This window comes from Cervus canadensis, chromosome X (assembly GCF_019320065.1).
Source record: "Cervus canadensis isolate Bull #8, Minnesota chromosome X, ASM1932006v1, whole genome shotgun sequence".
Lineage (NCBI taxonomy): Eukaryota > Metazoa > Chordata > Mammalia > Artiodactyla > Cervidae > Cervus > Cervus canadensis.
The window spans coordinates 2,576,336-2,604,201 of record NC_057419.1 but is presented as its reverse complement, the minus strand read 5'-3'; the positions used below and the strand labels follow the sequence as shown (position 1 = coordinate 2,604,201).

General features: G+C 38.0%; 1 non-coding gene and 1 pseudogene across 1 annotated transcript; both read left to right on the top strand.

The window, feature by feature from the left end:
• Positions 1-17,944: 17,944 nt before the first annotated feature.
• On the top strand, positions 17,945-18,360 carry LOC122434695 (annotated as a pseudogene).
• A 6,303-nt stretch (positions 18,361-24,663) lies between these two features.
• On the top strand, positions 24,664-24,770 carry LOC122436068. Its single transcript, XR_006267840.1, has one exon. It is a non-coding gene; the product is annotated as a U6 spliceosomal RNA (small nuclear RNA).
• The last annotated feature ends 3,096 nt before the right edge of the window (positions 24,771-27,866 follow it).

Here is a 27,866-nt window from a genome sequence, read left to right as displayed (position 1 = left end):
CCAGATGGACCTTTGTTGGCAAAGTAATGTCTCTGATTTTTAATATACTATCTAGGTTGGTCATAACTTTCCTTCCAAGGAGTAAGCATCTTTTAATTTCATGGCTGCAGTCACCATCCGCAGTGATTTTGGAGCCCCCCAAAATAAAGTCTGACACTTTTTCCACTGTCTCCCCATCTATTTCCCATGAGGTGATGGGACCAGATGCCATGATCTTAAGTTTTCTGAATGTTGAGCTTTAAGCCAACTTTTTCACTCTCCTCTTTCACTTTCATTAAGCCATAATGGTGGTGTCATCTGCATATCTGAGGTTATTGATATTTCTCCCGGCAATCTTGATTCCAGATTGTGCTTCTTCCAGACCAGCATTTCTCATGATGTACTCTGCATAGAAGTTAAATAAGCAGGGTAACAATATACAGCCTTGACGTACTCCTTTTCCTATTTGGAACCAGTCTGTTGTTCCATGTCCAGTTCTAACTGTTGCTTCCTGACCTTGCATACAGGTTTCTCAAGAGGCAGGTCAGGTGGTCTGGTATTCCCATCTCCTTCAGAATTTTCCACAGTTTATTGTGATCCACACAGTCGAAGCTTTGGCGTAGTCAATAAAGCAGTAATAGATGTTTTTCTGGAACTCTCTTGCTTTTTCGATGATCCATCGGATATTGGCAATTTGATCTCTGGTTCCTCTGCCTTTTCTAAAACCACAAAAGGGATAGACAAATTCTTCTCATAGATACCTAAAAAATCTAGCAAAGAGAAGACAGTGAGATTAGAGAGTGTGCCCTTTGTTATCAAAGAAAAGGGTGTTCAAAAAAGTTTTGAGAGGTAGCTATGGATTGGGTCATTGAAATTTTAGTATACCATGTATATCTAGTAGATATCTGATGAATGAAAAACTAAGTAAGTATAGATTTAGTGTTTGTCAGCAAATGACCAACAAGGATACATGTTTGAATCCTTATGCATTTCAATAAAATTTAAATAATAATGTTGATAATATAACGTTTGAATACAAATAATTGCTGGATTTTTTTTCTTAAAAAAATAAAATCTATTGAAGGAAATTCGGGCAATAAACTTAAGGGCCACCTTGTGACTAAAGAAAGCTATGCAGTTTGAATTTTCTAGCCAGAGGCAGAGCAAGAATAGTGTACAAACACTGGACTCTTTCAGCAAGTCCAGATACACATGAAATGCACTTTGGTTAGAAGTCAAAACAAGTCCTGAAAAATTAACCATCATTTGAAACATCAAGCCACATTTATGCTTCAAATGAAAATAGAGTAACAGGGACTGGATTTACTTCCCTATAACTGAAAAAAACAAAAATGTGGACAAAATATATAAAACAATAATTGTCAGTTACTGAACATTAGACAGTGGAGGGAAAAGTTCTCTGAGAGCGGGGTAACAATATGAGCCTTCAAATTGCCCCCAACTTACTATGTATTATAGGATTTACAACACATGTAGGAGTGAAATGTATGTCAATAGTAGTACAAAGGCCAGGAGGTGGGGAATAGGTGTACACAATTTTAAAGTTCTTATTCTATACCTTAATATCACTTGAAGGTAGATTCTGAAATGTTAAAAATGTATATTACCAAAATAGATAAAATGGAATCTTCAGAATACACAAGAAAATGTTGGAGGGAAAAGAGAAAAAAAAAGAGCAGATGTGACAAATGGAAACAAATGGCAAGATACTTAATTAAAATTCAAACATGTCAATACCAATAATCACTTTAATGTAAATGGTCTAAAGACCTCAGTGATAAAGCAGATATTATCAGACTGTATAGAAAAAGAAGACATAAATATATGCTGCCTATAAGGCCCTTATTTTAAATTTAAAGATACAAATTGATTATAAGAAAAAAAATGGAAAAAGATGAACAAGCTTAACACCAATCAGAACAGGGCTTGAGTGGCTATAATGATATCAGTTATGATATATTTCAGAGAAAAGAATAATACCCTGACAGGTTACAGTCCATGGGGCCACAGAGTTGGACACGACTGAGTGATTAACACTAATACATCATGATCATAGAATGTCATTACATAATTTTAAGTGGTAAGTTTGTCGAGAGGACATAAAAATAATAAATATTCACATATTACAGTGCTTCATGTAAATTGGTAAAATGATAAAATTTTATCATTTTTAAATTGATAAAAATGCAAGGATAAAAAGAAAAATCCCAATTACAATCATAGATTTCAACACCTTCTCTAAAATACTGATAGAACAAGTAGACAGAAAAACAGCAAGTACATATGACTTGAACAACACTGTGAACCAATTTACCTAGTTGACAATTGTAGAACTTGCCACCAACAACAGTACATTTGTTTCACATGCACGTGGAATATTGACCAAGATAATCCATATACAGGACCATAAAATACGCCTCAATAATGTTAACAGGATTCAAATAATAAAATATATACTGAACACAATAGAATTAAACAAGAAACTAATGACAGATCTCTGAAAATTCCCCTAATATTTAAATTAATGTGAAACAATACAGATCTAAATAGCTCAAAGAAGTTAAAAAGGGGAATTATAAGATACTTTGAATTGAGTGAAAATGAAAACTAATCATATAATAATTTGTGATACAGCAAAAGTAGTACTTGGAAAATTTTATAGTATAAACACTTGTATTGGAATAGAAGAAAGCCCTACAGTTGTTCAATAAATGGAAATTTTATTTAAAACACTTCCTCTAATGGAAACTATAGGTGAAGATGGCTTTAGTGGTAATCCTACCTATTGTTTAAAGATGCATGCATGCATGGTCAGTAGCTTCAATCATGTCTGACTCTTTGCAACCCTATGAACAGTAGCCCACCAGGCTCCTGTGTCCACGGGATTCTCCTCACAAGAATACTGGAGTGGGTTGCCATGCCCTTATTCAGAGGATCTTCCTGACCCAGGGACCAAACCCTTGTCTCCTGCATCTCCTGCACTGCAGGCAGATTCTCTACCATTGAGCCCCCTGGGAGGCCCCATTTAAAGATGACAGAACACCAAGTCTATGCCAAATCCTTAGAAAATTGAAGCAGAGAGAATACTTCCAACTCATTCTACAAGGCTAGAATTATCCAGATAACTAATCAGACAATTATATTACAAGGAAAGATAACTAAAACCAATATCCTTCATGGACACATATGTAAAAATTCTTAACAAAACTTTAGCAAAATCTAGTTCAATTATTGGACTTGGAAGAAAACCTATGACCAACCTAGACAGCATATTAAAAAGCACAGACATTACTTTACCAACAAAGGTCCGTCTAGTTTTCCAGTTGTCATGTATGGATGTTAGAGTTGGACTATAAAGAAAGCTGAGCCCCGAAGAATTGGTGCTTTTGAACTGTGGTGTTGGAGAAGACTCTTGAGAGTCCCTTGGACTGCAAGGAGATCCAACCGGCCAATTCTAAAGGAAATCAGTCCTGAATATTCATTGGAAGGACTGATGCTAAAGCTGAAGTTCCAATACTTTGGCCACCTGATGCGAACTGACTCATTGGAAAATACCCTGATGCTGGGAAAGACTGAAGGCGGGAGGAGAAGGAGATGAGAGATGGTTGGATGGCATCACCGACACGACGGACATGAGTTTTAGTAGGCTCCGGGAGTTGGTGATGGACAGGGAAGCCTGGCGTGCTGCAGTCCATCGGGTAGCAAAGAGTCGGACATGACTGAGCGACTGAACTGAGCTGAAATGAGTTCAATTATATATAAAAATTACAATACAACATCACCAAGTAAGGTTTATCCTGAGGATTAAAAGCAGGGTTAGTATTTGAAAATCATAATTCACCATACTGACATAAAAAAGAAAGAATAAACATATGATCATCTTAAGTGAGAATGAAAAAAAACTGCTAAAATTTAGAAACTGATTACTGATTAATACATTAAGGACCAGAGATACATTAATATGTCTTTTGTTACCTGAATGTTATTGACTGGAGATGTTTCGATATTCACTTACATAACAAATTGCTGGTCACAAGCCAGCAAAAATATGTACAAAAATAATACTTTTGCAAAAATCTCCCCATCAATAATGTGTTAAAATACTCAGCAATGAGGTCTAGAAGAGACCTTCCTCAACCTGATACATCTATGAAAAACTTACAAAATGATATGTGCCTACAGGCTAAATGTTTCCCCCCTAAGAAAAAAACAAGGCAAAAATGGACATTTTTACTAATTAGAATCAACACTGTACTAGAAGTTCTAGCCAATACAGTAAGAAAAAGAAATAAAAGTAATACAAATTGCAGAAGAAAAAAATAGAAATATCTTTATTCATAGAAGACAAAATTGTCCATGTAGAAAATGCTATGTAATATACTAGAAACTACTAGAGCTAGTAAGTGAGTTTAGAAAAGTTTCAGAATACAAGATCAATATACAAATATATTTCTAGTTTTCTGAGACTGCCATGACAAATTACCATAAACTTGGTGACTTAAAAAAACTGAGATTTATTCTCTCACAGGTCAGTACGCCAGAGTCCATATCAAAATATCACTAGTACTAAGTTCTCTCTGAAGGTTCTAGGGAACAAAATCCTTCCTTACCTCTTCCAGTTCCAGTGACCCTAGACATTTCTTTGGCTTGTGGCAGCAACTACAATTTCTGCTTCTCCTCTGTGTGTCCTTTCTGTCTCTTCTGAGGACATGTTCTTTGGATTTAGGGCCCATCATGATTCAGTGTGATATCACTCAATTCTTAATTATATCTGCAGAGACCCTACTTTCAAATAAGGTCACATTCCGAAGTGCTGAGTGAACATGAATTTTAAGGAAAAATATTCAGCTCTCTACAAGTAATGAGTAGCCAGAATAAAATTTAAAACAATGTCATTTACAGTAATATCACAAATACGAATTATTTAGGGTTAAATTTGACAACAGATTTTCAGGATCTGCACATTGAAAACTACAAAACATTCATGACAAATTAAACCCCAGCAATTTTTAATACAAATTGACAATCTGATTCTAAAATTTATATTAAAAAATCCAAAGAACTGAGAATAGTCCAGATGATTTTGAGAAGAGGAACATTTCTGAGACCTTAGACTACCTTTCTTACAAGACTATTATAAAGGTACTGTAATAGAACAGTGTTGTATCAGCATAAATATAGACAAATTGATCGATAAAAAAAAAGCCAAGAAACAGACTCATATATATGCTTTTGACAAAGATTCTGAGGCAATTTGATGGTAGAATAGGCACTCTTTTCCATAACTGATGTTGGAACTAGTTTCAATTGACATTTTATTAATGATCATGATCACGATCACCACCACATCATCATCATTAGAAAAACTTTATCTCACATCATATAAAAAGTTGAGTCAAACTTGTCAAAGACCGAAATATAAGGTAAAACATAAAATTTACAGAAGAAAACACAGGAGAAATTCTAACACTTTCAGTATGTAAAAAAAATTTAAATTAGAATTAAAAAAAACTCTAATAGAAAACAAATCAATATATTGGACTTCATCAAAATGTAACCTTTCTCATCAAAAGACATTTTGATTCTCAGAGATGGATAGAGACAAACTGTTAGAAGTCCTAAGATTTCTCTCTATAACAATAAATAATGACACACGCTAAGAGAGTACAAGTGTCTTGCCATATATCTGAGAAGCTGCAGGACCATAATTAAACTTGAGCTGGATTTCAGTTTTACTGACAGCAAAAAACTGACCTGCAGTTCTGGATAAATAGAGCTGTCCCATCCCTTCCACACCTTTAATCTTACAACTGAAAAACCAAAATAGACAGTCAGTTAGTTCAGCCGCTCATTCATGTCCAACTCTCCATGACCCCATGGACTGCAGCATGCCAGGTTTCCCTGTCCTTCACCATCTCCAGGAGTTTGCTCAAATTTATGTCTATTGAGTCAGTGATGCCATCCAATCATCTCATCCTCTGTTGTCCCCTTCTCCTCCTGCCCGCAATCTTTCTCAGCATCAGGGTCTTTTCCAATGAGTCAGCTCTTCACATTAGGTGGCCAAAGTATTGGAGCTTCAGCATCAGCATCAGTCTTTCCAAAGAATATTCAGGACTGATTTGCTTTAGGATTGACTGGTTTGACCTCCTTGCAGTCCAAGGGACTCTCAAGAGTCTTCTCCAAAACCATAGTTCAGAAGCATCAATTCTTTGGTGCTCAGCTTTCTTTATGGTCCAGCTCTCTCATCCATACATGACTACTGGAAAAAAATATAGCCTTGACTATAAGGACCTTTGCTGGCAAAATAATGTCTCTGTTTTTTAATATGCTGTCTAGGTTGGTCATAACTTTTCTTCCAAGGATCTAGTGCCTTTTAATTTCATGGCTGCAATCACCATCTACAGTGATTTTGGAGCCCAAGAAAATAAAGTCTGTCATGGTTTCCATTGTTTCCCCATCTATTTGCCATGAAGTGATGGGACCAGATCCCATGATCTTCATTTTTTGAATGTTGAGTTTTAAGCCAGCTTTTTCACTCTCCTCTTTCACTTTCATCAAGAGGCTCTTTAGTTTTTCTTCGCTTTCTACCATAAGGGTGGTGTCATCTGCATATCTGAGGTTATTGATATTTCTCCCAGCAATCTTGATTCCAGCTTGTGCTTCATCCAGCGTGGGATTTCGCATGATATACTCTGCATATAAGTTAAATAAGCAGGATGAAAGTATATAGCCTTGCTGTTCTCCTTTCCCAATTTGAAACCAGTCTGTTGTTCCATGTCCAGTTCTAACTGTTGCTTCTTGACCTGCACACAGATTTCTCAGGAGGCAGGTAAGGTGGTCTAACCCTTACTTTTAGAATTCTCCACAGTTTGTTGTGATCCACACAGTCAAAGGCTTTAGCGTAGTTACTGAAGCAGAGGTAGATGATTTTCTGGAATTCTCTTGCTTTTTCTATGATCCAACGGATGTTGGCAATTTGATCTCTGGTTCCTCTGCCTTTTCTAAATCCAGCTTGAACATCTGGAAGTTCTTGGGTCATTTACTGTTGAAGCCTTGCTTGGAGAATTTTGAGCAGTACTTTGCTAGCGTATGACGTGAATGCAATTGTGCAGTAGTTTGAACATTCTTTGGCATTGCCTTTCTTTGGGATTGCAATGAAAACTGATCTTTTCCAGTCCTGCAGCCACAGCTGAGTTTCCCAAATTTGCTGGCACATTGAGTGCAGCACTTTCACAGCATCATCTTTTAGGATTTAAAATAGCTCAGCTGGAATTACATCACCTCCACTAGCTTTGCTCGTAGTGATGCTTCCCAAGGCCCACTTGTCTTCAGACTCCAGGATGTCTGGCTCTAGGTGAGTGATCACACCACTGTGGTTATCTGGGTCATGAAGATCTTTTTTGTATAGTTGTTCTGTGTATTCTTGCCACCTTTTTAAAAATACCTTCTGTTTCTGTTAGGTCCATACCATTTCTGTCTTTTATTGTGCCCATCTTTGCATGAAATATTCTCTTGGTATCTCTAATTTTCTCTAATTTTTTTTTATAAAACATGGTCCACTGGAGAAGGGAATGGCAAACCACTTCAGCATTCTTGCCCTGAGAACTCCATGAATAGTATGAAAAGGCAAAAATATATGACAGCTAAAGATGAACTCCCCAAGGTGGTAGGTGTCCAACATGCTACTGGAGAAGAGTGAAGAAATAGCTCCAGAAAGGATGAAGAGGCTGAGCCAAAGCAAAAACAATGCCCAGTTGTGGATGTGACTTGTGATGGAAGTTAAGTTCAATGCTGTGAAGAACAATATTGCATAGGAACTTGGTCCATGAATCAAGGTAAATTGGAAGTGGTCAAACAGTAGATGGCAAGAGTGAATATCGACGTTTTAGGACTCAGTGAACTAAAATGGACTGGAATGGGTGAATTTAATTCACATGATCATACATTTACTACTGTGGGCAAGAATCCCTTAGAAGAAGGAGTAGCCCTCATAGTTAACAAAAGAGTCCAAAATGCAGTATTGGGTGCAATCTCAAAAATGAGAGAATGATCTCAGTGTGTTTCCAAGGCAAACCATTCAATATCACAGTAATCCAAGTCTATGCCCTAACCACTAATGCCGAAGAAGCTGAAGGCGAATGGTTCTATGAAGACCTACAAGACCTTCTAGAACTAACACCAAAAAAAGATGTCCTTTTCATCATAGGAGACTGGGCTGTAAATGTAGGAAGTCAAGAGATACCTGGAGTAACAGGCAAGTACTCCTCTTGGACTACAGAATGAAGCAGGGCAAAAGCTAACAGAGTTTTGCCAAGAGAATGCACTGGTCATGGCAAACACCCTCTTCCAAAAACACAAGAGATGACTCTACACATGGACATCACCAGATGGTCAATACCAAAATCAGACTGATTATATTCTTTGCAGCCAAAGGTGGATAAGCTCTATATAGTCGGTAAAAACAAGACTGGGAGCTGACTGTGGCTCAGATCATGAACTCCTTATTGCAAAATTCAGGATTAAATTGAAGAAAGTAGGGAAAACCACTAGACCATTCAGGTATGACCTAAATCAAGACTCTTATGATTATACAGTGAAGGTGACAAATAGATTCAAGGGATTAGATCTAATAGAGTGCCTAAAGAACTATAGATGGAGGTTCATAACATTGTACAGGAGGCTGTGATCAAAACAATCCCTAAGAAAATGAAATGCAAAAGGGCAAAATGATTGTCTGAGGAGGCCTTACCAATAGCTGAGAAAAGAAGAGAAACAAAAGGCAAAGGAGAAAAGGAAAGATATACCCATCTGAATGCAGCATTCCAAAGAATAGCAAGTAGAGATAAGAAAGCCTTCTTCAGTGATCATCGCAAAGAAATAGAGGAAAACAAAAGAATGGGAAAATTAGAGATCTCGTCATAAAAACCATAGACATATCCTAACAAAAAGCACATGATAACACTGGAAGATAGAGATACAAAGGTGGACTGACTGGAGATCTTGGGTTCTCAAGGAATTCAAGAAAAGTATATTAAACCTTGACTAATGTGTCAAGGAAGAAACCATAAGAGAATTTAGAAAATTCAAGATAAATGAAAATGAAGACACATTATACCACAATTTATGGGTGACAGTGAATATAGAGTTTAGAGGGAAATTACAGCTATAAACACTTACATTAAAAAAGAAAAAAGATCTCACATGAAAAGCTGACTTCATATATCAAGTATAAAAAGAAGAGTAAATTACACCCAAAGTTATTAAAAGGAATGAAATAATAAAGATGAGAGTAGAGACAAATATAATAGAGACTAGAAAAGCAATAGAGAAAAAATAAAAGTTAGTTCTTCAAAGAATCAATAAAAAAAGAAAAAAAATCTCCAAAATTTAAAAATCTCTAGCTAGGTTGAATAGGGAAAAAAACAGAATATTCTATAGGCTTAAAATTGGCTGATTCATATCAATGTATGACAAAACCCACTGAAATGTTGTGAAGTAATGAGCCTCCAACTAATAAAAAAAAATTAAATTACAGAGGAGATATTATGACTAATTTTACAGATATAAAAAGGATTATAAGACAGGACTATGAACAATTGTATGTCAACAAACTGAACAACCTGGATGAAATAGACAAATTCCTAGAAGCTCATAACCTACCAGGACTGAATACTGAAGAAATATAAAATATGCGCAGAACAATAATGAGTAAGGAGACTGAATCAATAATCAAAAACTCTCAACAAAGAAAAGAGCAGGATAGGATGGTGTCTCTGGTAAATTATACCAAATATTAAAAAAAAAAAACAAAACACCAATCTTTTTGAAATGCTTCCAGAAAACTGAAGAGCAGGAAACACTCTATAACTCATTCTACCAGGCCAGCTATATCTTAATACTAAAGCCAGAAGAAGACACTGAAAGAAATGAAAACCACAGACCAATAACTCATACAGATATTTATTCAAAAATACTAGAAAATGGAACTCAGCAGTACATTAGGATTATACACCATGACCAAGTGGACTTTATTCCTGGATATAAGTACTGCTCAAAATAGTGAAAGTCACTCAGTCGTGTCCGACTGTTTGTGACCCCATGGACTGTCCATAGGGATTCCCCAGGCAAGAACACTGGAGTGAGTTGCCATGCCCTTCTCCAGAGGATCTTCCCAACCCAGGGATAGAACCCAGGTCTTCTGCATTGCAGGCAGATTCTTTACTCGCTGAGCCACCAGAAAAGCCCTGTTCAACATATAAAAATACATTAATGTAATAAACCACATTAAGAAAGGGAAGGAAAAAGAAATTATCTCAATGGATTCAGGAAAGACATTTGACAAAATTCAACACTCTGCCCTTTCATGATAAAAACACTCAGCAAACTAAGAATAGAAGGAAACTACCTCAACGTAATAGATGCCTTCTATGAAAAGCTCACAACTAATACCATACCCAGTTGGTGAAAGATTGAAAACCTTTCCTTTAAGATCAGAAATGAGAGAAGGATGTCACCTTCATCACTTCTACTCAACACAGTGATGGAAGGCATAGTCCAAGCACCATGAGGTGAGAAAACAATCCATACTGGACAGGAAGAAGAAAATATCTCTGTACTCAGATGACATGATCTTATATACTGAAAACCCTAAAGAGTCCTCAATAAAACTGTTAGAATTAATAAATAAATTTAGCAAAGTTGCAGGTACAAAATCAATGCATAAAAATGGGTTGTGTTTCTATACACCAACTGTGAACAATCTGAAAAGCAAATTAATACTCTTTTTGATAGCATTAAAAGAATAAAATATTTTGGTATAAAATTAAGCAAGGGTGAAAAACACTTTTACACTGAAAACAAATATAAAATAGGAGTAAATTTTACGTTCATGGAATGGAAGACAGTATTGTTAAGATGTCAGTACTAGCCAAAATAATTTATAGATTCAGTGCAATCCTTATCAAAATTTCAACGATGTGTTATTCAGGTACAGAAAAACCTGTCTTAAAATTCATATGGAATCTCAAGTGACCCTAAATAGCCAAAACAACCCTGAAACTGAAGAACAAATTTGGAGGACTCACTGTAAAGTTATATAATCAAACAGTGTCATTCTGTTATAAAGACAGATCGGGATGGGGAATACATGTAAATCCATGGCTGATTCATGTCAATGTATGACAAAAACCACTACAATATTGTAAAGTAATTAGCCTCCAACTAATAAAAATAAATGAAAAAAAAAAAGACAGATCAATGGGCTAGAATACCAAATAATTCTCATATGTAAGTCAAATGAATTTTGACAAGAGTGCCAAGATCATTCAGTGGGGAAAGACTTCCCACCAGCCACTAAGATCAGAGTCCCAGCAATGCCTGTGTGTTACCTTTCTTAAGATATTGACAAATTGGACACAATACATTTATTACTTTTCTTCCTTTGATTCTAGTGATTTTATTTTGTCTTGAGTTCATTGTTTATTTAGCACATGACCCTGGTATATGTTTTGCTTGCTGCCAAAATATATACACATCTCTACTATGTCTGAAGGGAAATCTTATAGAGGTTATTACTATTAATGCCACTATAAAAATTAATGGAGATTATTGCTTTCCTCAGGAAGAAACTACCTCCTAGAACACTCCTCAAGTACCTAGAAAGAGGACTTCCCACTTCTTAGCACCTTATCCTACTCCCCAACTCCAACTTTCTATCACTATCTCCTGTTTTATGTCTCTGACCATGGACACAACTACCTCTTCTCTATAGCTATAAATACTACTAACTTTTTCTATATATTTTACTAAACTATCAGTTTATACCCTCCAATAATATAACTACTGGATTTGTCACCAAGATATTTTTGTCATAAAAATATATAATTATACTTATAACACTCTTCAAGTCTACCAAAAATATTGTTAGAGACCTTGAAAACTTCAGATTTGTTTTCTTGGCTAATGCCATATAAATAAGGAATTTGGTTATGGTTGGTCTACAAAGACTCTTTATTCTCCTATTTGTTTTCCTTCTTTTAATTCTCACAATAAAATGTTTTCTATGCTATTTAGGGCAAATTATTTCCTACTCTCTGCAAATATCCTCTACTACTTGGGCCACTCAAATACCCCAAATAATCAAGCTTAAAACAGAAGTCAAGACATCAAAGAGTAAATTGCAATTTTTTTTTTGTAAAAATGCCTTTTGATCCATTCAAGTGACAGTGTATTATGCCCTGCCATCAAAAGAATCTTTGAATCTTATAAATTCATATATAAAAATTAACTCAAACCATAAAAATTAACTCAAAATGAACCAAAGACCTAAATACATGAGCCAAAACTTTAAAACTCTTAGAAGAAAACAATGTGATAAATCTTCATGTTCTTGGAGTTGGCAATAAATTCTTAGATACGACATTAAAAGCATGAACAGCAAAAGAAAAACAGATAAATTGGACTTCATAAAAATTTAAAACTTCAGTGAATCAAAGGACACTATCAAAAAGTGAAGACAATCTAGAATATATGAAAATTTTCTGCAATTCAACAACAAAAAGACAGCCCAATTAAAAATAAGCAAAGGACTTAAATAGATATGTCTCTAGAGAAGGTATGTAAATATCCAATGAGCACATGAAAGGATGCTCAATTTCATCAGTCATTAGGAAAATGCAAATCAAAGCTACTTCTCACCAGCTAGGATTATAGGAATAAAAAATGGAAATTAACAATTGTTTTGGAGAATGTGGAGAAATTGTAACCCTCATACATTGCTGGTAGGAATGCAGAATATTGCAGCCACTATGGAAAACAGTTTGGCAGTTCCTCAAATAGACATAGAAACATAGAATTACCATATGACCTAGCAACTCCATTCCTAGGCATATACTCAAAAGAAATAAAAACACATATCCACATAAAAAAATACCTAAATGTTTAAGGCAGCACTAGTCACAATTTTCAAAAGGTGGAAACAACCCAGATATCCATCAATGTTTGAATGGATAAACAAAATATGATATAGACATAAAATGAAGTATTTTCAGCTATAAAAAAATGAAATACTGTACATGCTGCAATGTGGATGAACCTTGAAAAAATTATGCTAAGTGAAAGAAGTCAGACATAAGAGGTCACACATGGCATGATTCCATTTATATAAAATATTCCATAGAATCAGGAGGCAGATTAGTTGTTGCTAAGGACTAGGGAAAAGGGAGAATTGGGAGTGATTGTTTAATGGGTATGGAATTGATGACAATGTTTTGGAACTAGATAGAGGTGATAGATTCACAACATTATGAGTGTACTGTATGCCACTGAGTTGTACACATTAAAATGGTTAACCATTAATGTTACTTTCTCCTGAGAAATAGTCCTATTTGAAAAAAGATGTATGTGAAAATATATTTTCTAGGTCAATTGACCTTCCTTCATTTTTTACATTACCCCATTTGAGCATTTGAAGAAAGTAATAGATACTATCCTAGTCAAATGTACACACCCAGTAATATCCTACTCTCCCACACACACACATACATGCACATCATTTTGAACATTATTCCAGGGAGTTCTTTAGTTAAGAATGCCTGAACCCAAGGAGTAAGTGCTCTCCTTTAACATAGCTCTGCTGCTATTTGTCTCTTCCTGTCTCATTCCCAAGTAGCTGCTTCTCCTCTGTCTTTTCTCAGCCTCATAGCTCCTGCTTCTTCATGATGTCAACCAGTTCATGTCTCAGGATTTCTGAGGTTGCTAGGATACAGATCTTCTTTTCATAAGTCTACACATTTTACTACCTTTTAAACATATGCAACCTTGCCTGTTACTTCAGGTGGTTCACAGACTCCCTCAGTTGAAAACACCTGGTCCAGTCAATCAGTATGGTTGGCTTATCAGAATTCTGACACTGGTCTAAATCTGGCTGAGAGGATGCCAGGGTGGGTGTGGACTGGCAGGCAGCAACCCTGCTGATTGGCTAGGCTCCTGCAAGATGCCCTGGAAGTAAAGATAATAGAGTTGAAAGACCCAGCATGCTGCATCTCCCTAGTTAGGTGGTAGGCAGCAGATAGACAGAATCAAGGAAATTTCCACTTGGGCACTGGGAATAATGGCAGACAACAAGCAGGTATGGAGGCTTTCCCCACAACAATCACTTCTACAGGCCTTATGGAAACCCTCTGCTGCAGGGATCTAGAAGGGATCTGTTTTGGTCTCCAATTGTCAGAACAGCATTCCCATCTCTGCTGGAATTGAGTAATCTCTGTGGGAATTTGGGGGAGGGAGGGGAGGAGCCAAAAGCATTTATTGAAGTCACCATCTTGGTCACTTCTCCATGTATATTTTTGGAGTAAGCAACAGTCAGGTAGGGCAGGGAAGATCAGATCATGTTCGGCACCCCTCAAATGCTCAACTGCCTTTGTGCATGGTTAAACCTCTGAATGAAATAGCCACAGGCCAGATTTTCAAGACTGATATTGTGTTAGGCATCACGTACCAGCAAGTGCACTTAGCACTCAGCTATTGTTTGGGAACGTTAAATACATGGATTTTTCAGTAGAACATGACATTTATGAAAACTAAAAAAAATTATTTTATATGTAGCCAACCAAATCTACTTTCTATATAATAAAAATTAATATTAGAAACTTAACTTGCTCTCAGAATTTGGGGATCTTGTTTTTTTCTTCTATGTTAAACATGTTCTTTTCCCAAATGAAAAGAGCTTTATTTAACTTATAAGAATAACTCATGCTCTGAGGAATACATTAAGTAAAACTGAAAAAACAATTATTTAGAAGAAAAGAAAATCACTGTTTCAACTACCTGTTTCCCTACCTGCCAATCCACCCTGTACTTATTATGTGAAGACAGAAGGAGTGACAACCAGGGTCAGAGTAGAGAAGTAGGAGGGGACAGGTGCTTTGAAATCAAAGGAGAGAAAGAAATTCTTCAGAAATGTACCAGTGGGGCCAGTAGCCCTGGGAGAAGATATGGCCACTGATAAGGCAGCACAAATATATACCATAGGGAGCAGGGGCCCCATTTGACCTCTGGGATTAGTCATGATCAAAATGAGGACAGGGCCTAAGGCAGTGAAGGAAGGGGACTGAAGGAGGGTGAGCTGGGAGGGGGCAAGTGAAGGGAGGAAGTGGGCTGACTTCTGACGCACTTATTGCAGGAGGAAGGAGAACTAGGGATTCGAGCCCACTGGTGACACTCCTTCCTGTGATCCAGAGCTGACGCCTGCAGAAGTCCCTCTCCTCCAGGTATCAGCTCCCTATTTCGTGGAGGAAGATAGATTTCAGATTGGGGGTCAGAGGGGACAATTGCCCAATAGCCCCACAGGTCACAGGTTGGTACCAGCCAGAGCAGGGGTTGGGGGGAGACTTGAGGTAGGGATAGTAACAGAAATAGAGGCTACACAGGATCCAGTCTGCTTTCCAGATGCACCCCTGTTCATTCTCCCACCCCTATTCATTTTTGTGCAGAAAACTGTGTGAGTGTTGGGGGAGAGGTCCAGGTATCACTTATTTCCCTAGTTAAGGACTGGCTTATGGCAGCAAGGCTTCCCTGGTAGCTCAGCTGGTAAAGAATCTGCCTGCAATGCAGGAGACCCCGGTTCAATTCCTGGGTCAGGAAGATCCTCTGGAGAAGGGACAGGCTACCCACTCCAGTATTCTTAGGGTTCCCTGGTGGTTCAGACGGTAAAGATTCTGCCTGTAATGCAGGAGACATGGGTTGAGAAGATCCCCTGGAGAAGGGAATGGCTACCCACTCCAATATTCTTGCCTGGAGAAGCCCATAGAGAGGAGCCTGGTGGGCTACAGTCCTTGGGGTCACAAAGAGTCAGACATGACTGAGTGACTTTCGCTTTATGGGAGCAAGAAATTTGAGAAGGAAGCATCTCCCTGAAATGGTCACAAAATCACTGCCGTTTGTGGATCCCTGGGGGTGGGGGTGGCAAAAGGCAAAGACCAGAGCAGGTTCAGGACTGGATTCTCTCTACCCCTTCCCTGATGTTCATACATTTGGTGCAAGAGACAGAGGACTTGGTGGGAGGAGATAGAGAAGGGCCAGAAGATGAGAATGGGTACCAGTTGGGATCTCCTAGGAGGCAGTTTATCAGGGACATTTGAGGAGGGAGGAGGGAGGGGAGGGGGATGGAGAGGAAATGGCCTGATCCCTCCAGGATGGAGGGAAGAGGACAAAGCCTGGGAACCCAAAATGGGGAGGCAGACCCCTTTGCAAAGGGGCCGAGACTGTTCTTCTTCATATTTGATCCATTTTGGAAAAGAGGGAGAGGGGAATAAGGGTGAGGGGAGGAAGAGAGGTTCTAAAGAGGAGGGGGACAGAGGTTCAGTCTGGAAAGCAGCTCCCTATAGGGCAGGAGAGGCTTCTGAACTAGTGAGGGTCAAGAGGAGGTAACATGGGCCAAAATTTTAACTGAGTTTGGAAATAATTTATCTCTTGCATTGCAGGAAAATGTGGTCTTTCTGTGTATGCGGAGAGGGAGGGCATGGCAGGAAGGCTCTGGACATTTCTTCCCAGCTCCATGACTCTACCATCACCAATTTTCAGAATGAGTGATGGGTTCATTCTATCTGGGTGTCCAGGGGTGGGGGTTTGGAGGGCAGAGACCTGAGCACAGCTTGCTCTGTCTTCTGAACATTAATGCCCTGGACCTCACAAGAAAAAGTGAGATAGAAATTTGGAAGGAAGATTGGAAAACATAGAAATACTTTGGAAACAATCTCTCTCTGCCATTTCTCATGGCAAAAAGAAAAACAGAGGCTGTTAGGGAGGGACTGTAGAGGGAGAACAGTGAAGCAAGGGAAAGGGCAAGGGGATGGCAGGAGCTAGAAAGTTTTGACAAGCAGTGGGAAAAGAATCAGTTTCCCCAGTGACTCAGTGGTAAAGAATCTACCTGCAATGCTTGGTTGGGAAGATCCTCTGGAAGAGGACATGATAACCCACTCCAGTACTCTTGTCTGAGAAATCCCATGGACAGAAGAGCCTGGTGGGCTACAGTCCATAAGGTCACAAAGAGTCGGACATGACTGAAGCAACTGAGCATGTATGCAAGGGAAAAGAATCAGTATCCCCTTGCCAGTCATTCACTTCTCAATCCCTCATTCATCATCTGTCTCCTGTCTCCCTATAGATCTTCAGGTCTGTGGCTGTAGGCACCAACCCAGACAAAGAAAGGAAAGACCTGAAGTACAGTGCAGGTTAGTGGGAGTGGGCAACTGCCCCAGAACCCCTGGAAGTAGGAGTTCCTAAAGCCTGAGTGAAGTTGGGGAGCCCACTATCTGCCACCCCTCCTCCAAGACTCCCTATTCCAGTCTCAGAATACATGGCCTTTGTCAGGACCCTAAGGGAGCATGGTGTTTTATTGTTGGTGAGGACAGAGGGGAGAACAAGGAAGTGAGAGTTGGTAGGCATGGTATCTACGAAGCCCTTGAAGATATCAGAGTATCTCTGAAATCTGAGAACTGGCCATTGTTCAGTTGTATCTGCAATTCTAGAAGTCTTACAACTGTAGACAAGAGGAAAAAGAAACTGGACAGAATTCTTGCAGGTCAGTCTAAGTCGGGGACCACCAGGTTAAAACTGTTATGGGCATAGTCAAGACCAGAGCAAAGTTTAGGGACAAATCTGCTCTTATGGACTTATCAGCATAGCCCACTTAAATGTAGGGAGAAATACTTATGGAAGTGTCTGCAAGGCGGGCTCATGTAAATATGTGTGCCAACCTTGCAGACACAGGGAAAGAAAGGAGAAAATATACGGGCGGGAGTGCACCTGAAAGTTGGGATAGGCTGATAAAGATCCTAAATCATACAGGCAACTGTTTATCAGGACCTGTATTTCACCACCTAAATCCTGTCTACTTTGTCTCCATTTTGTCTCCTAGGACAGGCAAAGGAGGGCAAATCTCAACATGGAGAAGGTCTACAGAGAAAATGAAGGAAAGCCAGAAAATGAAGGAAACTTAGACAATGAGGGAAGGCCAGAAGATGAAGTACAGCCTGAAAATGAAGGAGAGTCAAACGAGAAGGAAAAGCTGGAAGTGGAGAGGAAGTCAGAACAGGAACCAGAGGTCCAGAATGAGAGGGAACCAGACAATGAGAGACAACCAGCAGATGAGGGAAAGCAAGAAAAGCAGGCAAGTCTGAAGTTGAGGGAAACCCACTCAGAGAGGGCAAGTCGGAATCCCAGGCAAAGCCAGAGAGACAATTTCACACTGCTGAAAAGCGCCCTGCTGAAGATTATGTGCCCTGGAAGGCAAAAAGAAAAACGGACAGGAGGACAGAGGATTCCCCCACAGACTGCAGATTCTCTGGGTTGTGGCAGTAGAGATTATCTTTTCATCTGTACTTTCCCCACTAAAGAATACAGATGACTTTTTGTCATAAAATAATTAATAAAAGATTTAAAAAATAGGAAGGTACATACAAAGTGAGTTTATGAAAGTAGGGGATACACTTAAAATTCCTGTTGTCAGGATGTGAAATAATGTGTGAAACACATTATCTCTGGGGCTTGAAGCTGGAAGAATCAACTTGGCAGTTATTATAGATTCACTGCTATAGAAAACAGTCTTGTGATTTGTGAATTGGGGATAAAACTTGCCTTCCAGGGCTATGGAAATGATCAGATGATACACTGACTGTGTGAGCTGTGTTGGGCTGGCTCCTATGCTCTCTCCTTCACTAACAAGGCCAGAACTCCATCAGATGTTTAGGAGGGGGCTGGGTGAGGTCTCAAGTGTGTCCATAAGTAAATTCAGACAGCTGATAGGTGGGTGCCACTCTCCACTGGTTAATGCTGTGCCTGAAGCACACTCTACCTCTTCTCATGGGTCCTGTATTCTCTTAAGTGCCCCACTGCTGCTGGTGCAGTGAACTCCTCAAGAGAACACAGCTCCTTTGATTTCTCGAGAGTTCCTAGTGAGTTACACCCCACTATGTTCCCTACTGGCTTCCCAGATGGTGCTAGTGGTAAATAATCCACCTGCAAGTGCAGAAGACATACGAGACATGGGTTTGATCCCTGGGTTGGGAAGATCCCCTGGACAAGGGCATGACAACCCACTCCAGTATTCTCGCCTAGAGAATCCACATGGATAAAGGAGCCTGGTGGGCTAAAGTCCATAGGGTTGCAATGAGTCAGACACAACTGAAGCAACTAAGCATGTACACATGCTCATGTTCCCTACTGAACTATGGAGAAAGTCCCTCTTCTCACATTCAGTTCAGTTCATTCACTCAGTCATGTCTGACTTTGCAACCCCATGGACTGAAGCACACCAGGCTTCCCTGTCCAGCACCAACTCCCAGAGCTTGCTCAAACTCATGTCTATCAAGTCGGTGATGCCATCAAATCATTTTATTCTCTGTCGTCCCCTTCTCCTAATGCCTTCAATCTTTCCCAGCATCAGGGTCTTTTCTAATGAGTCAGTTCTTCGCCTCAGGTGGCCAAAATATCAGAGCTTCAGCTTCAGCATCAGTCCTTCCAATGAATATTTAGGACTGATTTGCTTTAAGATTGACTGGTTTGATCTCCCTGCAGTCCAAGGGACTCTCAAGAATCTTGTCCAACAACACTGTTCAAAACTGAAGAAGCATCAATTCTTCAGCACTCAGCCTTCTTTATGGTCCAGCTCTCTCATCCATACATGACTACTGGAAAAACCATAGCTTTGACTATAAGGATCTTTGTTGGCAAAGTAATGTCTCTGCTTTTTAATATGCTGTCTAGGTTGGTCATAGCTTTTCTTCCAAGGATCTAGTGCCTTTTAATTTCATGGCTGCAATCACCATCTGCAGTGATTTTTGGAGGCCAAGAAAATAAAGTCTGTCATGGTTTCCATTGTTTCCCCATCTATTTGCCATGGAGTGATGGGACCAGATGCCATGATCTTCGTTTTTTGAATGTTGAGTTTTAAGCCTGATTTTTCACTCTCCTCTTTCACTTTCATCAAGAGGCTCTTTAGTTCCTCTTTACTTTCTGCCATAATGGTGGTGTCATCTGCATATCTGAAGTTATTGACATTTCTCCCAGCAATCCTGAATCCAGCTTGTGCTTCATCCAGCCTGGCATTTCTCATGATGTACTCTGCATATAAGATAGATAAGCAGGGTGATAATATACAGCCTTGATTTACTCTTTCCCTCAATTTGGAACCAGTCCATTGTTCCATGTCGGGTTCTAACTGTTGCTTCTTGACTTGCATACAGGTTTCTCAAGAGGCAGGTCAGGTGGTCTGGTATTCCCATCTCTTGAACAGTTTTCCACAGTTTTCCCCCCTCAATTTGGGCTTTTCCTTTATGGGACAAGTCAGTTTGTTTGATTGGGGTACCTTGTTGGAGAGGGAAATTATTGTTGGACTCTACCTGATTTAGAACCAGTTCATTGGGAACTAGTTCATTGGTTTTGTTTTAGTTTTGTGTGCATTGATGCTAGAATTTGTTTGAGACTTTTGTGTTGGAATTTGCATTTTTTTGTGTTTTGGTATTATCAAATTTATAAAAATGGGAAATATTGAATCTATCCCAAATATATGGGACATATATGAGATATGTTAAGATCAAAAGAGTGATGGTCCCTGAATGGGTCACCCAAGTATTATATGATCTTGCAGTTAGAATTGTTTTGCAAAAGAGCAGGCAAAAGATATGAGATTCTACAGGTAGACACTTTTATGCTATTTCATCAGGAGGAGAAGAAATCAGAGGGTTGCCCCCTTATGGTATAGCAGTCTGAAAGGAAACCCAAGGGAGAACCTGTTCTACAAGGAGAAGAGAGAGGAAATGAGAATGGAGACATTTATTTCAAAACTTAAAACCCCCTCCAGTCTATCCAGCTTTCCCACTGGCTGAACAGGCTGCACTGGCAGTTTTTCCAACTGCCCCTCGCCATGCCACCAACATATTCACTCCTTTCACCACCTCCTGTTTCCCCTACCCATGAAAATCAAGTAGAAGTTTCTAGGTTCACCCCCAGAGCACAGGGCCCTGGCTTAGCATCACTATCTAAGGCCTTGGATGGACTTGAGGTGTCCAATTCTAATTTCCCCACAGGCGTCCTGGGTAACTTTGACAGTGGGGAACAAGTTGATTGACTTTCTAATAGATATCACTCCCCAAACCTTCCCTATTTATTTTAAGAGGCTTGTAAGTATTAAACATAGAGGAAATAAAGTTATCCTAGGAGAAACTTCCCTATACAATGGAGATGCAAATGTTCTATCTGATCTTCTCAGGAGCCCTCATCTTTGCCATACTTTTAAGATGCAAAATTTGAAAAGATGGTAAAGTAATTTAGAAACTAATTTGTTAAGGGTAAATAGAAATTCCAACTGTGTTTCTATAAATATTTGGTCATTCAGACAAGTGAGCTTGACTTGTTCCATCTTCCAAAAACCTAACTTTAATCCAACCACTTTTGTAAACTGATGGGTTTTACATTTCTGTACCTCAGGGCTGAAACTGTGAAATGAGAGCTATGAGGTCTCCCTGTTTGCTTCTGTGTTTGCATGTGCCTCTGTCTTTGGATAACGTTGCTAAGGTTGATTTGTGGATGAGCTTACAAACCAAACAATTCTAAGTATAAGAAAAATTAAGAGCTAAATGAGTTTCAGTTTCACTTGAACTGGGAAACGTTCAATATTGAATTAATACCTGGCATTAACATTTAAATTTATTGATCCAATTAATATAGATCTGTCTTCAAAGTCATTAACATTAAGTATAATTACTTTAACTGCATTTAGAGTTAGTACAAGTTAAACGAAATCTTGTTGTATCTGTTGCAAATCTGTCAGCAAGAAAAATAACTTGATATGTTGAAACTTTAAAGTAAATATAAACAAAATAAGAGCTTTTAGGTAAACTCTATAAGAATAATTATGTTTTAAAAATCACCTAAAATAGTCTCTCTAGATTTTGGTAACTATTACTTGCCTTTTGGTTTTCACTAGAAATTAAGGTTTTCAAGAGTCAGGGATTTTAAATTAAATATATAATTAGAGCTACTGAAAATAGTATTTCAGTATGTGTTTTTTGTTAGGAAGGTATAAGGAACAGAACTACATTTTACTGAGAAAGTTTTATACATGGTCAGGATTAACGAAATTTAGATTGAAGTTAACTAAGTAAATGGATTTTGATAAGTAAGTTAACATGAGACTAGAATTTGATCTCTCTGTTAGAAGTGCTCCTTTTTGATAACAGATTATATGAGCTTCTGTGCCCTCAGGTGATCCATGTTTGTTTTCTTTTAATCATTTTGTGACTTTAGTTAAATGAATAAGTATTGTTTCACAGTGACCTATGATCCTGTTGTGTTTAAACGCTGTTTGGTATTTTTTGACAAAACTTCCCAAGTCAAATTATAAGGAAGCTCCTCTCACCTCTAGCTAACTTTGGGATGCTTCAAAGGGCCCCCTGAAACACCCCAGAGAGATACTAAATTAGTTTAGTTCACTTGGTATGTTAGATTACATGTGAAGTGTTGTCAAAAGAGTAAATCTTCTTAGGTTATATTGTATGGTAAATGCTATAGGTATTCTAGAGATTATACGGAGTTCCTAAAATTCTGATACATCCTGGTAAAATTATCAAGCATAATTCTAGCTATTATCTGAAAATGTTATAACCAAGTTACTTTGTCAGTTGCATTATAATCAAATTTAAATGTGCCTTCTTAAGTCTTTTGTCATTATAGACCATTACAGTTTCACTATGATGCCATTGCAAAAATGCTTCCTTTGCAGGATTTATAAAAAGGACTTTTGGATAAATACAAGTCTCTGATATTCAGACCATAATCCTGAACTGAGTAAGAAACTGAAGAATTCTAATGGGAGATCTAATGGCTTTATAACCTGTCAACAGAAGGGATTAGTTACACAGGACTGTGTGAACTGGTGAATATGCTTATAATATTTATGGTTTCTGTCTGAAAAATTACTGGCTTACTTCTGTGTCTTTCCAAGGGGAAAGTTTTCCTTACACTAATTATGACTTGTAATTTGGTAAATTATTACCATTGTAAACAGAATTGAAACATTTATCTTTTTCTGTCTACCTGGTTGATCCTGCCAGTAGCATATGCTGTATCAAAGATTAAGCCATGCATGTCTAAGTACACAGGGCTGGTACTGTGGATGGCTCATTAAATGAGCTATGGTTCCTTTGGTCACTTATAACAACTGAATTACAGCTAGTTACACTAATCATTGTTTTAATTTGCTCTTTGTTTCCAAATTTTTTCTGCTTTCTGTCTCCGTGCTGTACTATGTCCTTGTCAATGTTATTAGCTGCATTACTTATATCCTATTTTATCAGATTGTTGTTTCTCTCAGCACCCAGTGTGTAACCAGGACTCCAACAAAACTTCTATGGCTGACAAAAAGAATTCTTGTTATATTTGTTGCAAATTTGTCAGCAAGAAAAATAACTTGATATTTTGAAACTTTAAAGTAAATATAAACAAAATAAGAGCTTTTAGGTAAACTCTATAAGAATAATTATGTTTTAAAAATCATCTAAAATAGTCTCTCTGGATTTTGGTGGGGAGGCTATGTTCTGGTGGGGAAATTTGTTTCTCACAGGGGTACATGATAGAAATTCTGAAACTAATTTAACTATATACTAGAGTTAATTAAATATGTGAATAAATTATGCATAAAGGAGAACCAGGTTACTCACTGTCAGAGATAGAAATTAAAAATAAAAAATAAGAGGAGAGAAAGCTAAATGGATATGTGTAGTAATGGATTACAGTCACATGTATTAGTATGAACTTGTGTGTCTTTATATCATTTGCATCTATAGAGATACAAATAGCTATAGATATACATGATAAATAAATGCAGAGATTGTATATATACAGTTTGATATTACAAACATGCATCTCCTTGCTCTATCAGCTAAGAAATTTGAGAAGCAATGACACCCAAGTAGCAACCAGAATACCCTGCACTCAGATCTTAATTACTAAATATGATTATCCAATAAAATTAACCAAGACTCCTCAGAGAAATGGCTGATTATTGGACTGGGAAAAGGATAAAACCAGATGAACCTGGAAGATATTATAGTACCAGAAAGCAAGGAAGCAGAAAAAAGATAAAGGTATGCCAACCTGAAAGAGCTTCCAATTGCCAAAGCTAGAAAATTTGGACAAAGCCCCCCCCCCCAAATGATTGTATTGTGTTATAACCCTGAAGACTTAAAAATCCATGTGTCACACTGATAGGAACAAATAATCATATGAATAAGTAAATGGGGGAAGGATCTTTCTTACATAATAATTTCAAATATTAAATGTAGAAGGAAATGAGGGCTATGAAAAGTTACCCTCAGAACATCACAGTAATAATTTTTGCAGGCAAATCCACAGAATGTTTGCACAGTCTCAAGTTATCTGACCCCAAATATTTATCAGTTACTGTGGTTGTTTTTAGACATATCCACAAACACTTTGATGTTCCTCCCTCCAGGAGGTAGAGTTTAATTCCCTTCCTCTCTAATATGGGCTAGACTTAGTAACTTGCTTCCAAACAAATAGAATATGAAAAGAGAAAAATAGTAATTTTACAAGTGGAGAAACCCAGCATTCATCTTAATCAAACGATCAAAGTTAACCTCACCAGTGCTCGCTTCGGCAGCACATATACTAAAAGTGGAACGATACAGAGAAGATTAGCATGGCCCCTGCACAAGGATGAAATGCAAATTTGTGAAGCGTTTCATATTTTTCTGAAAGAGACACGTGTACCCCAATGTTCATCGCAGCACTGTTTATAATAGCCAGGACATGGAAGCAACCTAGATACCCATCAGCAGATGAATGGATAAGAAAGCTATGGTACATACACACAATGGAATATTACTCAGCCATTAAAAAAGAATACATTTGAATCAGTTCTAACGAGATGGATGAAACTGGAGCCCATTATACAGAGTGAAGCCAGAAAAATAAACACCAATACAGTATACTAACACATATATATGGAATTTAAAAAGAGGGTAACGATAACCCTATATGCAGGACAGAAAAAGAGACACAGATGTATAGAACAGACTTTTGGACTCTGTGGGAGAAGGCGAGGGTGGGATGATCTGAGAGAATAGCACTGAAACATGTATACTATCAAGTGTGAAACAGATCGCCAGCCCAGGTTGGGTGCATGAGACAAGTGCTCAGGGCTGGTGCACTGGGAAGACCCAGAGGGATGGGATGGGGAGGGAGGTGGGAGGGGGGATCAGGATGGGGAACACATGTAAAACCATGACTGATTCACGTCAACATATGGCAAAAACCACTACACTATTGCAAAGTAATTAGCCTCCAACTAATAAAAATAAATGAAAAAAAAAAAGTTAACCTCACCAGTGATCAGTCATGCTGATGTCATGTAACCCTGACATTGTGATAAAAAGGACACTTTCCCCAAATTAAAAACAGCCATTGTGATTATAAGAAAACATAAGATAAATCCAAATTGAGGACCATTTTACAAAATACCTCACTCTTTAGAAGTGTCAAGGTTATGAAAAACAAGGAAAGACTGAGAAACTGTCATAGAATAAAGAGATATATTGACCAAATGCAACATTGTGTCCTGGATTGAATCCTGGGACAAGAAAAGGATAGCAGTGAAAAATCCGGAGAAGTCGGAATAATTCTGTAATTTAGTTAGCAGTACTGCACAAATGTTCATTTGTTTTTTTTTTATAAATGTACCAAAATTATTAGGCAAAGCAGGATGTAGGGTTTACAGAAATGCTTTGTACTATCTTTCAAACACTTCTTTAGAACTAAAATTATTTCAAAACAAAAAGTTTAAAAAATAAACCAGACTGAGTTTCAAGAACCCAAAACAAAACTCTCTTAATGAATGAAAGCGATTGAACAGTTAAGAAAACAAACTGAAACATAATTGAACAAATTCATTATTCAGTGAGAAAAGGAAGATTTGACAGACCATAGCTGACAGCAATTACTGGAAAAAATAAAATTATTCTACGATTATACCAGAAAATTAGAACTACTTAATAAATTCATTGCATGCATATACATATATGTATGCATTATGTGTTTGTGTGTGGAACAGTACTCTTTAAATACTGTTCTGCCACTTTCTTCACTCAAAAATATGACTTCAATATAATTTGCTGTCACTGCATGTGCATTATTTCATTACTTTTTATTTCTGCACAACTTCCACAGTATGGATAATTAATTTAACCGTTCTCTTCTGAGTGAAAATTTAAATAATTTCTGCCACCTTGAACTTTCATCACTGGAGTGGTTACAAAGTTGAACCAGGTAAGGTTTTTTGTTCTAATGGTCTTACAGATAAATAAGGGATACAAAGTAGAAAGTCAAAAAACCAGGGGGAAAGCCTTAGGATAGGTAAATAGAATGCCTCAAGGATAAGGTAGCACAGGCAACTAAGGCAGAATCAAGAGGTCAGCAAAGAAACTTTCTTTCCACTGTAAACTTAATTTTTAAAAGCACCCAGAGAAAAGCAATAGCACTCTCCCCAACAACTCTGTTTTTTGCCACAGGAAAAAGTTGCCTGGTCTAAGCTGTAGTATGGCTGAAATGTGCCTCCCTGCAACCCAGCAACATGCTCCACATAGATGTGAACCTCAAGGCTTAAGCAAAGCAATCTCAAGAATCTAGTTGAGGTGGGTCTTGGGCATTCTGTCACATAGTAAGAAAGTCTAAGTAGACCAACTCAAGGATTCCTATGGCTGTGATCAACACAGATACCATGGGGACATATGAAATGTCAGTGGTTATGACACAGCATTTCAGGTTCACAGTAATTCATAAGCATTATGCCCTTGATAACTAGAAACTCTTGGCTACAATAATCTACAATGTTTGTAGCATTTAGCTGAGAGTTCAGGAAAATGGACAGAATTATCTGGAAGAGATGAAAAGTTGCGCTTCAAATTATGTTCATTTGCTTGGATGCAGCAAATGTCTATTTTGAAGAGGTTTTGGATCTTGTGAAACTTATGCATGCCAAATTCCCAAAAGTGAAGGAACACAGTGACAGGAGGGATGGTAGATGACTTTACTTTCTGGGTTTTTTTTGTTGTTGTTGTGTTGTTCTTTTTTTTTTTTTTTTTTGAGTTTACTTTCTGAAGCAGAGACATACAATCTATGTAGAAATCTGCTTGGCCACTGTGTGCACCACTCACATTAGAACATGAGTGGATTCATGCTCAGTTGAGCAAAGTGATGAAATATGTTGGGTCTACTTGCACTCCAGATGGGTTTATCATCTCAGACGGCAGCCGCTTCAGTCCATGCTCTGTAGACAAACCTTTGGATCTGCAGCAGATTTAGCCACACTGGGAGGGATGTTTTCAAGCCATAGACAGCATACTAGAGAAATGAGGGAGAGAAACAGCCATCTCAAGCTCTTCTATGGGATAAGCTTTGAAAGGACAATAAGAAATATGCAGAAGGAGTTGTTGAATTCAGAGCTTCAGAAAATAACTTCTAAAGGGAGCATAGAAAACAATATTCTAGATGTCATAAGCTTGTATAAGAGCTCCTTTCTCCTCCCCTCACACCACTGGAAAGGCTGTGGACTTTGGAGCTATCCCTAGGGCTCTCTTGGTGCACAAAAACAGAATATTGACTGGGTCAGAGGGGCAGGGTGTCTACTCTCCAGAACTCACGTCTTCATTATTTAAATCAATGTGTACCCCCTTTTCTTTCCTTTTTAAAAATAGTTTTTAATTGACTATAATGCTCTTTGTTTCCAAAAATCTTACATTTAAAAGCTACTGTGATTAACTTAATTTAAAAGTAGCTGAGGCAAAAATATA